The sequence below is a fragment of the Cnephaeus nilssonii genome, assembly GCF_951640355.1.
Source record: "Cnephaeus nilssonii genome assembly, chromosome: 20".
Lineage (NCBI taxonomy): Eukaryota > Metazoa > Chordata > Mammalia > Chiroptera > Vespertilionidae > Cnephaeus > Cnephaeus nilssonii.
Window position 1 is genome coordinate 29,320,161 of NC_137091.1, and position 13,609 is coordinate 29,333,769.

The window sequence follows — 13,609 nt, forward strand, 5'->3', positions numbered from 1 at the left end:
ACATACCCAGGGGGCATGTTCAATCCCTGGTGGGGGCGTGTACCAGAAGCAGCCTATTGATGTTTTTCTCTCTCTCTTAAAATCAATTAAAAAAGAGAGAGAGAGAGAGAGCTAATGTTTTAAAAAAAGTGATTGAATATAAAGAGAATGAAGAGTATATGCCTAAGTAAACCAATTAGACTGTCAGACTAAGAGAATATAAACTAAGAGATCCAGCCATGCTTGTTCTGGTTTCTTTTTTATTTCTAATATGTACTTATTTGAACGTGTCCTACAACTACAAAAGCAATGTAGGCTCACTTTTATCTGTTTTTAAAGAATGAGGGTCTAGTCCTGGCCAGGTGGCTCAGTTGGTTGGAGAGTCATTCCATACACCAAAGATTGCAGATTCAATTCTAGTCAGGACACATCCCTAGGTTGTGGGTTTGATCCCCAGTCGGGATACATGCGGAGGCACCCAACCAATGTTTTTCTCTCTCTATTCCTCTCCCCCTTCCTCTCTCTCTAAAAATCAATAAAAACATATACTGGGGTGAGGATTAAAACTAAAAAAAAAAAAAGAATGAGGGTCCAAGTGTGCTGACTCAAGGAGGTGACAGCTGACAGAGAATGACTCTTCTTCCCTAGACTGGAGGAAGACGGGAGACTATGGACAAGACGGACCGAAGCGAAAGAGGGTCACACTCCATAACACTGTTTTCTGAGCAAAGAAGAGCTACTGAGCCTGGGGAAAGGAGGCTGGGGGAGGGCAGCCAAAAGAAGGGCTGAAACACAACACGGGGCGCGGACAGTGCTGATAACGGCCAGTTTCTAATAAGGTGATGAGAACGGCGAGCCCTTTTATCCAAAAGCCTGACCCAGCATTGCAAAGGCTTACGGGGGATGGAGATTAACAAAGATGACAGAAAACCAGGGTATCAGAGGCAAGATTTGGGCTAGAAAACCAGAGTGAGGATGACGGGTGAGGCCTGAGAAACCAGGAGACAGAAGACCTCAAGGAACTGCAAGTCCTGGTGAGACTGAGAACCAGGTTTGGAGAAAGTGACACGAGAGCCAGGGGGAACTGAGGCTGGGGGAACTTTTTGTTTGTTTGTTTTAAATATATTTTTAGTGATTTCAGAGAGGAAGGGAGAGGGGGAGAGAGATAGAAACATCAATGAGAGAGAATCATTGATCAGCTGCCTCCTGTACGCCCTTTAAGAACTCAGAGAAGGTGCCATTCGGATAACAATGATATCTCAAACTAGAGGCCCAGTGCATGAAATTCGTGCATGTGGGGGGTGGGATGTCCTTCAGCTGAGCTTGCGCCCTCTCACAATCTGGGAAACGTTGAGTAGGGTCCCTAGGCCTGGCTGGCGATCAGGGCCTATCGGGGCTTTCCTTAGCCTGCTGCCAGCAGCTGGCCCTGCCCCTGCCCCTGCCCCTGCCACTGCCACTGCTTGCCATCTGTGCAGCGCTGTCCCTCTGCCCCCACCACCAATCCTCTCCCTCTGCGGGCGACAGGTGTGGGGTGCAATCGCTTGGCTGGCCTGGGCCTCCCTCTTTGGGGCAATCGATTGTGGGGCGATGGTGGGACCCCCTGACCAATCGCATCACACCCGCCTTGGCTGGTTTGGTGCCAGTGCATGCCATAGCATGGTCATCCAGATGGTCGTTCAGCTGTTCAGTTGATTTGCATATTATGCTTTTATTATTATAGATTATTATAGATATGGCCGTGCAAACAGGTTGATAAACAGAAGGGGAGTGAAGGGAGGATGCCAAGCACTTATGTCCCAGGTATGTCACCAACCTGAAGGCTAAGTGAACTAGGAAGGGGCCTGATTAGGGTGGGGTACACTAAAGAGAAAGCCAGAACCCTCACTGAAATAGGTACAAGTACTGAGCATTCAGTTAATCTCCCAGTGAATTTACTGTATTTATGTTCTTCAATGTTCTTTCCATCAATTTACAATCATGAAAGATTTAGTTTGTGCTTTCAAACCCTACCAGTAATGTATACCACATGAAAACACTATTTTAGTCTCAAATTACTGAAGCTAAAGAACAGAATATTAACCTCTAAGGAAAAACCCAACACAGTAATAAGCTAACCAAAGCCAAGTCTCATTATCCTTCCTGTGAACAGTAAAAGTATACAATCTTCCTAGCAAGGTCTTTTACACTAAAGTACTTAATCACACAAAACAGCACTCAGATACTACATATCAAAAAGATGCCAAGCTGGAAACACACCAGCAAAAGCCATGGGACTAGGAGAGGAAAGTCAATCTCATGAATGGAGGTTGGGGGCTGGGAGTAGAGACCAGCAACACATCTATCACTTACGAGGTCCTTCTCCTGCATAGATACCCAAATGTTAGGAGTGCCCATGCTCAGTCCCGGGTTTTCCCCTTTATGTATATGCTTTCCAAATGGTCTCACAGGATCTTAGCCACGTGTAGTTAAAAAATATGCATATCAAAAAAAAAGTATATCTGAGAAACTTCCAAACTAATGCATCGCTGAGTATATATCCAACTGACTCCTCAACAATGCCACTGTAGGAGGGTCAAAGCAGAAACACACATCCCCACACACACCAAACTGTTATGACCCACTCTTCCCACCTTAATAAAGGGCACCACCATCTAGTGGCCAAGGTCAAAACACAGGACTCACCTTTTATTTAATTCTTTCCCCCACCTCCACATCTATCCAAAGCAAGGCTTGTGGATTCCACCTCCAAAACCCACCCAAATCTGACCCTCTCTTCAACTTCCCCACCTAGCCAGATCAAGGCACCTGGGCCCTCACCTGGACTCCTAATCAGGGCTGTTCTACACTCACTGCCTCCACTCACCCGCCATCCATTTCCCCATCCAGCACCAGCGTACGTTTTTACTGAGAAATCAGATGGAGCCAATCCCTCACTTAAAACCATCCCACGCCTGCCTCCGCAGTTAGAACACAAGCCAAAGACCTCCCATGGCCTATGAAATCCTACCCATTCTGTAGCCTGCTGACCTCACCTCTTACCCTCTCCCCTTGCTGGCTGTCTTGTTCCTTTGTCAGACACCTCAACAAAATATTCCTTGTAATATCCCCAGTCCATCCCTCGCTCACTACATATGCCGCAAATATTTGTTGCGTGAATGAGTGAGAGAATCAGGGAGCATGCTTGAGGGAGGCAAGAAAAAGTAGAAATGAAGCCCATGGGAACATAAAATATGAAAGAGGATCAAAGTGGGAGATCCAGCATGGGGGGTGGGGTCAGAAGGTCGGGGAGCCTTGGAGAAAAGAGTAGGAGAGAAATGTGGAAGGATTAAGGGGAGAGGGAGAAGGGGAGGAAGAGAGAAACCCACACTAATAGGGGGTTTTCTGGGGAAGTATCAATTTGAGGTGTGTCACCTGGAGCACCTAGGCTGGATAAGGCATCTCAAAGGCATGTTCACACAACAGGAAAGGTTTCATTTTGCCACTGTTCTAGAGCCACAGCCTAACCCAAAGTCAAATGGAGCAGCAATTTTTAAAAATCCCAACATGGTAAGTAAACCCTCAAGAATTCTAAATCCAGAAATAAAAAGCGCCCCCGAGTTCTAAACTCTTTAAATGTCCTGTCTCAGGGAATAACTGAACCGAGTGATGCTTATGAATCCCAACCTCCTTCTGTATTTTTTGAACTAGGGCTTCCTTATTTAATATGAAGTGAATTTTTAGAATATCAGATTCACCCAAATCCAAAGTACAAGGAACATTTAGCTCTCAGTTGCAAGTTAATAACAATGTAAAACATAGAAGGTGAAAGGAAAGGCCAATTACTGAATATCCACTGTATGTCAGGAGCTTTATACATATTATCACACTCCTGCCACTACCCTAAAAGCTGGACGATATTATTAGCATTTTAGGGATGAGGAAATTGAGCCTTAGAGCTGAAGTAACGTGCCCAAGTTCAAAGTTGGAAAAGGGTGGAGTCGGGACTGTTTTGACTTCAAAGCCCATATTCTTCCATTAAAATACACTGCCTCCCAGAGCTCTTTGTTTTAGAAAATGCATTCTGTAATGGATAAATTGAGTTTGGGAAATAAGGAACTCTAAGAATTCAAAACATTTCAACAAAGAAATGATACTATAAAAGCCTGTCTCAAGGGAAACTGGAAGCTTCTCTATTCTGCCTGCTCCCTACTTACTGAGTGTTGCAAATGAACTGCACCCTTTCCCAGAAAGAACCAAACCACCAGCTTAACACAAGGCTGGCCTCTCCTTCCATTTACTGATGACACGCCTCACACAGCCAGTATTTATTAGGTACCTTTTATCCTCTAGGCACACACTGCTCCCCATGCTCTAATCCTTCTCTCCTCACCTTTGCCACAACCCAAGTTTGGGCACGCTCACCTCTGCCTGTACAGTGCAGAATCCTAACCTCAGAGGGTTTCCAGGTGCCAACACCCTCTGGCTGCAGGAGTCCTCATCAAAATCACAGCCTGGGTTACAAAATCAATCTGGTCCCAAACCTTGGGACCATGGCATTCAGGGCCCCACTGAATCTGCTCCCCCTACCTTTCCAGGCTCAGTCTTCATCACTCTTCCACACAGTGCTCATTCAGGCTCTCCTTGCCACATGCCCTTTCACAGCTCTGTGCTTTTGTTCCTGCTGTTTCCTCCAACAGAAGACTCTCACTCGCTTCCTCGCCAAATTATTCATTAATCTAACATTTACCAAGCACCCACTTCATGCAAGGCACTGTACGATAACACAAGTGTTTTCAAAACTAAAAGGTGCTGTACCAATATAAGGCATTCTCTTGGCTCCATAAGGAGTCTGGATTTTATAAGACAACTAGTGGCCCAGTGCATGAAATTTGTACACGGGGTGGGGGGTGTTCCTCAGCCCGGCCTGCACCCTCTCCAACCTGGGACCCCATGAAGGATGTCCTACTGCCAGTTTACAGGAATCGGGCCTAAACTGGCAGTGGGATATCCCTCTCGCAATCCGGGACTGCTGGCTCCTAACTGTTCACCTGCCTGCCTGCCTACCTGATTGCCCCTAACCACTCTACCTGCCGGCCTGCTCGTCCCCAACTGCCCCTTGTGCCAGTGTGCTCACCCCAACTGTCCCCCCTACTCTCCTGCTTGTCCCCAACTGTCCCCCTGCTGGCCTGCTCACTCCAAACTGCCCCCCCCCCCCGCTGTCCTGATCACCTCCAACTGACCCCCACTGACAGCCTGCTTGTCCCCAACTGGCCCCCCTGCTGGTCTGCTTATCCCCAATGGCCCCGCCCCCCCACCAGCCTGATCACCCACAACTGCCATCCCATCCTGGCCTTATCACCCACAACTGCCCTCCCCTCTTGGCCTCTAACTGCCTCTACCTCGGCCCCGCCACCATGGCTTTGTCCAGAAGAACGTCCGGAAGGTCTCCTGGAAGGTCTCCCAGTCTAATTAGCATATTACCCTTTTATTAGTATAGATAGAGGCCTGGTGCACGAGTGGGGGCTGGCTGGTTTGCCCTGAAGGGTGTCCCGGATCAGGTGGTTCCCGCTGGGGGTGCCTGGCCAGCCTGGGTGAGGGGCTGAGGGCTGTTTGCAGGCTGGCCACAGCCCCTTCAGGGTGGGAGGTCCCGCTGGGGTGCATGGCCAGCCTGGGTGAGGGGCTGATGGCTCTCTGCAGGCTAGCCACGGCCTCCGGTGACCCAAGCTCCCAGCCCCTCTTTTTTTTTTCAGAGCTTCCTTGGGCATAGTCAGGGCTGGCTGGAAGCACGTATCTGGGATTTATTTATCTTCTATAATTGAAACTTTGTAGCCTTGAGTGGAGGTCAGGGCCAGCCAGGGTGGGCTTGAAACTTGGCTTCCTCCATTGCCGGGGGAAACCCAAGCCTCCTGCTCACTCCAGCTCCATGGCTTCCACCATCTTGGTTGGGTTAATTTGCATACTTGCTCTGATTGGCTGGTGGGCGTAGCAGAGGTACGGTCAATTTGCATGTTTCTCTTTTATTAGATAGGATTAACAGGATTCTACTGAAGGCTTTTTAAGATGGAATGAAGCATAAGCAAGGCTAAGATTAGTAAGACAAGAACATGTTTGTAGAAAGAAGCAAAGAAGTCAATGAAAGAAAATCAAAGAGGCAAGTGAGTAAATGACTAAATGCTTATCCCATAACAGGCAGACCAAAGAACAGATACAAGTTGACATTGGGAAAGAGGGAATATCTCTTCTTCAGAGGTGAGGGGATACAAAAGACTGATGAATATTCAGGTATTTTACCTAGAAAGGATTCAAAGTTGAGAGAACTCTCCCAGTGGCCTTTGTCTCCTCCATTATCTAGAAGACAATCATTTGTCAATGGTTAAAATATATATACTTGATGTACCGGTTAATAATGTGAATTTTTTTCAATAGATGGAGTTACACATATGTTGGTATATATGCAATTTGATATGTATGCTATTTTGTTGTATTGACAACAAGCTTCAAAACTTCATATGTCAAATTTTCTGAAGGTGTTAACATCATAGGTATTTTTACAATTAAAAATGTCGAATTTCGTGCCAAAAAAAAAGAGCATTTGTGGGAAGTTTTAATTCATTACTTTATTTTGAAGAAAAGTGCTGCTGAATACTTTGGGAAGCTTATAGTGAACATGCTCCATCTCAAGATACTTGTGAATGCTAGTTTAAATGCTTTAAAAGTGATGATTTCGATGTGAAAGACAAAGAACGTCCAGGTCAACCGAAAAAGTTTGAAGACCAACAATTACAAGCATTATTGGGTGAAGATGCGTGTCAAACTCAAAAACAACTTGCAGAAAGATTAAACATAGCTCAGCAAATAATTTCCAATCGTTTCCAAGCAAAGGGAAAGATTTTAAAGGAAGGAAAATGGGTGCCACATCAACTGAATGAAAGACATGTGGAAAACCAAAAAGTCATCAGTAAAATGTTGCTTCAACAGCACGAAAAAAAGTCTTTTTTGCATCGAATTGTGCCTGGCAATGAAAAGTGGATTTATTTTGAGAATCCCAAATGCACAAAATCATGGGTTGATCCAGGTCAACCATCAACATTGACTGCAAGGCCAAATCGATTCAGAAAGAAGACAATGCTCTGCATTTGGTGGGATCAGGAAGGTGTGGTGTATTATGAACTTCTGAAACCGTTAATACTGATCGCTCCTGACAACAAATAATCAATTTGAACCACACTTTGATCGTGAAATGACCAGAATGGGCCAGAAGACATGGCAAAGTAATTTTGCTTCATGATGATGCACCATCACACACTTCAAAACCAGTTAAAGACAAGTTGAAAGATCTTGCTGGGGAGTATTAACCCACCCGCTGTATTCACCAGACCTTGCTCCTTCCAATTACCACTTGTTCCGATCGATGGCACCCACACTTTCTGAGCAGCACTTCAAAACGTACGAAGAAGTGGAAAACTGGGTCTCTGAATGGTTTGCCTCAAAACAAGAAAAGTTCTATTGGGACGGTATCCACAAATTACCTGAAAGATGGAAATGTGTAGCTAGCAATGGACATTACTTTGAATAAAGCACTTTTGATATTTCTCTTGAAATTATCGTGTTTTCTTTGATTACAAAATCCACATTATTAACTGATACACCTAGTATGTATATTTGAGGAAGGGACTATGAAAGAAGGAAGAATGCTGTGCAGTAAAGAATTTAACCTTGCCCAAAAGAAGGTTTGGCCTTTGTCCTCAGCTGACAATCTGATTTTCAATGGGGGCTGGCCACACAAGAAAGACTAATAATTCAATTTAAGTTGAGGCTTTGGGTCATGCAGTATCAGGTGACCTAGAAACTGAGATCAAGCAAGTGAGCGATCAATCACAGGTGGAACCCCAATAAAGACTCTGAACACCCAGGCCCAGGTGAGCTTCCCTGCTTGGCAATACCCTGTGCATACTGTCTCACGTGTTCCCACAGAAGCCCCACCTCTGATACTTCCTGGACTTTGTCCTGCAAGCCTCTTACCTTGGCTGATTTTAGTCTGTATCCTTTCCCTGTTATGAACCATAATTATGAGGGTAACAGCTTTCGGTGAGTTCTATGAGTCCTTCTTCCTAATCATCAAACATCAGGGTAGCTCTGGGAATCCCCAAACTTGCAGCTGATGCCAGCAGTGAAGGTGGTCTTGTGTGGACTATTCCTTCTGAACTTTGTAGCTGACTAACTCTCACCGTTCGCCTAAACCCGTGGTCGGCAAACTGCGGCTCGCGAGCCACATGCGGCTCTTTGGCCCCTTGAGTGTGGCTCTTCCAAAAAATACCACGGCCTGGGCGAGTCTATTTTGAAGAAGTGGCATTAGAAGAAGTTTCAGTTTAAAAAATTTGGCTCTCAAAAGAAATTTCAATCATTGTACTGTAGATATTTGGCTCTGTTGACTAATGAGTTTGCCAACCACTCAGGGGCTACAGCTGAAGGGTCACACAGCAATTTGTTTACATTGACCCTGGACACTGGCCTTGGAGAAAGCGGGAGTGAAAAAGAGTGCTTAGATTTTATGCTCTGCTTTAGTTCTTGATTTTTTTTACAAAACAAGCCTGTGTTACTTTTATAATTAAACATCACTTTTAAGAAACACATACCCAAAAAGCTGCTTCAAGAAACTTATTCTGTCGAGATGTTCAGCACAGACTGGAGCAGCAAAGTTCTGGAATCATCAGGAAAACTGCTTCTCAATTTATCCCAAACATTAACTTTGTATGTGAACTTATTTCTAACCCCCATTTTATCAAATTAACAAATATTATATTACTTATATCACCAAAGAGTCCAAGCAGTAACAGTTTTAGTAAGAATGTGAAAGTATGTCCATACTTTTGACTAAATCAAGACTGTTCTTACATAAATTTCCGGCCATTCTATTCATGCTAATACAATCATGTGCCGCATTACGACATTTCGGTCAACAAGGAACCACATATAGAACGGTCGTCTCCTAAGATTATAAGGGAGCTGAAAAAGTCCTATTGCCTAGTGACATCATAGCACAATGCATTTCTCACATGTTTGTGGTGATGCTGGTCTAAACAACACTACTGTGCTGCCAGTCACATAAAAGTACTGCACATACAAATATGTATAGTATGCAATACGTGATAATAATAATAAGCAACTATGTTATTGGTTTATGTATTTACTATACTATACTTCTTATAGCTGGAGTGTACCTTCTACTTATAAAACAGTATGCCATGATGACAGCAGCCTCATACATCTGGTTACTGCATCTCTTAATTTTCTCTTGTGTTTGCTTTAACCTTGTGTTGTACAGTAACACGATATATAGGTTTGCAGCCTAGGAGCAACAGGCTATGCCATATAGTTTAGGTGTGCAGTAAGCTATACCATCTAGGTTTGTGTAAATACACTCTATGATGTTCACACACAACATAATCACCTAACGATGCATTTCTCAGAATGTATCTCTGTTGTTAAGTGGCGCATGACTGTATCACTAGAAGAGGATTTCTGCTTTTATAGTGCACTAAATTAGCACTGCTGTAAAGCTGCAATTCACTAATTGTAATTAGAGGCAGGCTATGAGTCACTGGTAATAGAACACATCTCTGTACATTTTTACCCACTTTGCCTTCCTATGAGACATCTGCATAGAGTTCCAATTGTTTCATGAATTCTTTAGGCAATTACCTTTTCAGGAGGTCTTGTTCTCCTCCATCTCTCAATTCAAAAGTCAATGGGAACCTACCAGTCTAACTCCAAAAAGTACACAATCCAAATAACTTCAATTTTCCAGAGTGTTCAAGAAATGCAATTTATCACTTGTGTTCCATTCCATTTTTCTAATATCTCAATAGCCAGTCACTTTAACCAAGTTGTAACTTCCTAACAAACAAACTTAACAAGGTGACTTTTTAAAAGGTGACTTTAGATAAGTAAAAGTTGTAAGACAATATCAAAAAATTAAATTCATCATCTGTGAGGTGAAGAGTTTAGGAAAAAAAAATTTTGAACTAGATTTCTAGACTACCTGAGACAATAAGAGTAAAACAGATAAATATATGTGCATTAAGTACATACACTAAGCAGGATGCAAATGTAACCACGTAGCATCCGTTTGGAAAGCATTGTACACAACCTGGACAGCAAAAGAAGCTACAAGGCAGGTGTATCAACAGTTCTTCCCACACTCCAATTTAACTACCATAATAAACTGGCTGCTATAAACGAATAAAGTGTGTCCATCCAAGAGCAAAAAGAGACTTAGTTCCGGCAGCAATGACTTTTCAAGAAGGAGAGCCTTAGCCACACTAGGAGAGGATGCAGACATGGTCTTGAAGCTGACCTGACTGTACCAGATGCCCGGTCCCGAAATCCCCCAAAGAACACCGATGGGGAAGGGAAGATAATGAGAAAGATGCACAAAGAATAAAAAAGTTAAAAACTTAACAAGGAAGGAAGAACAGGAGCATTCAAGAAGCCACGCACCATGTGGGAGAAAGCCCATTGTAATATATGCCTATAAACAATTCTTTACAGCTTACAGAAGGGTTTATAGCCATTCTCTCTTCTAGTCCTGACAACAACCCATTATTAGTGGAGAAAACAGTGGCTCGGAGAGCTTACTGTCACGCCAAGGTCAGGCACAAAACTAGGACTGCAATTTGGACCCTATCCCGAAAGATCAACTAAGGAGCGACAAGGAGACACCTGGGGAAGTCAAGTGCACGCACAGTGCCCCTGAGGAATCCGGGAAGGCTGCAGATCACAGCGGGCGGGGTGGAGGAGAGGGAGCAGGGGCAGGTAGTGGCCAGGACACCTGGGCGTGAGAAGCCAGCCCGTCCGGCCCGGCCCAGCCCAGCCCGCCGCACTCACCCGAGGCCCGGGCGGGGTCGCCCGGCGCTACGGCTCCTCCTGGCCAGCGGCGGCGGCGGCGGCGACTGCAGCGGCCAAGGCAGGGACGCATCATGCGGCCGCGCTCATGGCCGGGCCGGAGCGGGCCGCGTGGCTCGGAGCGGGCCGGTCCGGCCGGGCTGAACGAAGGGAGGTGGCCGCCGACCTCACACCAGAGCCCAGAACCCTGCCTGGAGAGCACAGCAGTGCGACCCCCGGAAGTGAACCCGCGAGGTCAGCGGCGTCGCGCCTGCGCAGTTCAGGCTGTCCTCCGGGCTCTTGGCCGCGGAGATGGGCTCGTGAGGTGCTCTCCGGGACTCAGTGGCCAGGGTCTCTCTGGAACAGAGGCTCTTAGGGAGTGGCAGTTCCTTGAGAAAGGCAGCTTCTAGTCGCAAGCTCCCCTTGCTAAAGTAAAGGATCTCCAAACTGAGATCCGGAAGGGAAAGGATGGGGTCTACGGGCTGCCGCAAGGTCCAAGCCACGCGTTGAGCTGTCATCCAGGGTCCAGAGTTCTTCCCAAGTGGTTGGAGCCCGCGGCGACCTCTTAAGGAACTGTCAGCTGTAGGTGTGGCCTGTAGGGTGTGCGGGAATGAGAACTCAGAAAACGGGGACATGGAAACAGCAGTGAAAAAGATGGAGGCAGAAGCATATGAGGAAAAGGGGAAGCATAGCCCGGCTAGTGTGGCTCCCTTGATTGAGAGCCCTCCCATGCACCAAGAGATCCCTGGGTTGACTCCTGGTAAGGGCACATGCCTAGGTTGCGAACTTCATCCCCAGGAGGGGATGTGCAGGAGCCAGCCAGAGGATGTTTCTCTCTCATGGATGTTTCTATCTTCCTCTCTCGAAAATCAACAAAAAGATATTTTTAAAATAAATAAATAAAACATACAGTTCTCTGGTTTAAAAAGAAAAAGGGAAAGCATACTGAGCTGGGGAGTGGAGGCCTGGCACCTGGGGTCTGCGGAGGCTCTGGTGTTCCCTCTCTGAGGGACCTGGATGGCAGAACATCTCAAGGATTCCTTCTAGGTGATGTCCTAAATATTTTGAAGGTAGATACGTTTTTTATTTATTTGGTTTTCCTATAATATTTGGGGCAATTGCTGCAGGTCTGGGAAGTAGATGCTCAGTGTTTGTTGTTAAACTGGTAAGTACTGACTAAATTGTATGAGAAAAGCAGTAATTATAGTTAAGGAATCTATAAGAATCTCACTAACTGCAAGCTACTTTCTCATTATTTACTGTCTTGCCCCCAGAAACTCATTCCAGCCAAACTTTAGGAATAAGGGGTACATTAAATTAATCATCAAAATGCCAGCTTTAAAAGTTTAAACGTGTGTTAGTGGGTCTTGTATGTCTGTATTCAGAGCGGTGCTATGCATTCAGTCACCCTTCACTGAGCCTCCTATTGCCTGGGATCGTTGTTTTCACAAAGGAAAAAGTGAGGTTAGCCCCTCCAGTCAGTGGTCAATTCTTTTCACATAGGCTGAAAGAAAGGATGGTTATCTCTGATGACACCAAGACTATACTTGAGATATACTTGCTGCGAGCAATGTTAAAAGAATAGGTTCTTAAAACACACACACACACACACACACACACACACACACACACACACACACAACAAGTGAGCCCGGCAAGTGTGCCTCAGTGGTTGAGCATCATCCCATGCACAAGGAGGTCACCAGTTGGATTCATAGTCTGGGCACAAGCCTGGGGTTGCGGGCTACATCCCCAGTAGGGGGCATGCAAGAGGCAGCTGGATGTCTCATGGATGTTTCTATCTCTTCTTCTCCCTTCCTTTCTCTGAAATCAATAAAAACATATTTTTAAAAAGGTAAAATCATGACTTTTATACAAATATAAACACATGTAAAATATTTAATTTAACTCACTAATTAATGATAAAGTATGTAAGAGGATACAAATGGTTGAGAGATGAATCCAAAAGATAGACACATATATAGGCAGTCAGGAATGCTGAGATGAATTTGCTTAATAGATGCAAAACTGGCTTCTTTTACAGTGGGGGAGGGAGGTCAGTTGGACTTCTACTATACAAGATTCACTTGTCTGTCATATCTGTGAGCAAGAATCACTTTCATTGCTATAAATTCTCTATAGCCTATGGACTTATAAATAGCTTAAAGAAAAGAGAGAAAAAAAACACAACTCATGGAACCAGATAACCAGAAGGGTGTGCCAGACAACACCCAATTGTTCATTGAAAACACCCAATACCCATTTCAAAGTCTTACACAAAAAGTAAAGAGGGCAAAGGGCTTGTATGCAGGCATATAAGCATAACCAATGGACGCAAGACACTGGCGGGGGCAGGGGGGGGTGAGGGCATGTGACGGGGGGTAGGGGAGGCCAGGGGAAGGTCAATGGGGGAAAAAATGAGACATATGTACTATTATTTGTAATACTTAAAACAATAAAATAAAATTTTTAAAAAAGTAAAGAGCGGGATCCCTACCCCATAATTCTCCTGAGTCCCCACACTTGTTGTCTGCATTTTTTATTACTAGCCTAGCTTGTTTATTCTAACTTTAAAATTGTACCCTTGTTAAAGGAAATAATAGCACAATGAAATAATGCTTTAAAATATTTAACAAGGATGACAGCAGATGACAAAAACAACTCAACTCTTATCAAGGACTTTGATCTCTTTCTCAACAGAATTGACATGTGCGGTCTTCTGCAAGTCATTTCCCCTCTCCGGGCTTCAGCTTTGTCTTTTTCCCCC

At 44.9% G+C, this 13,609-nt stretch overlaps 1 protein-coding gene across 2 annotated transcripts in view; it reads right to left on the reverse strand.

Annotated features, from left to right (window-relative positions):
- ZDHHC7 (zDHHC palmitoyltransferase 7) overlaps nt 1-11,171 on the reverse strand; it is a 35,067-nt gene extending 23,896 nt beyond the window's left edge. The window contains exon 1 of one of the 2 annotated variants that reach the window (XM_079760074.1): nt 10,846-11,171. The gene's annotated coding sequence lies outside the window, so the exon portion shown is untranslated. The remainder of the gene's footprint in view (nt 1-10,845) is intronic. The other variant, XM_079760073.1, reaches the window with a different exon arrangement.
- Nucleotides 11,172-13,609: the final 2,438 nt, after the last annotated feature.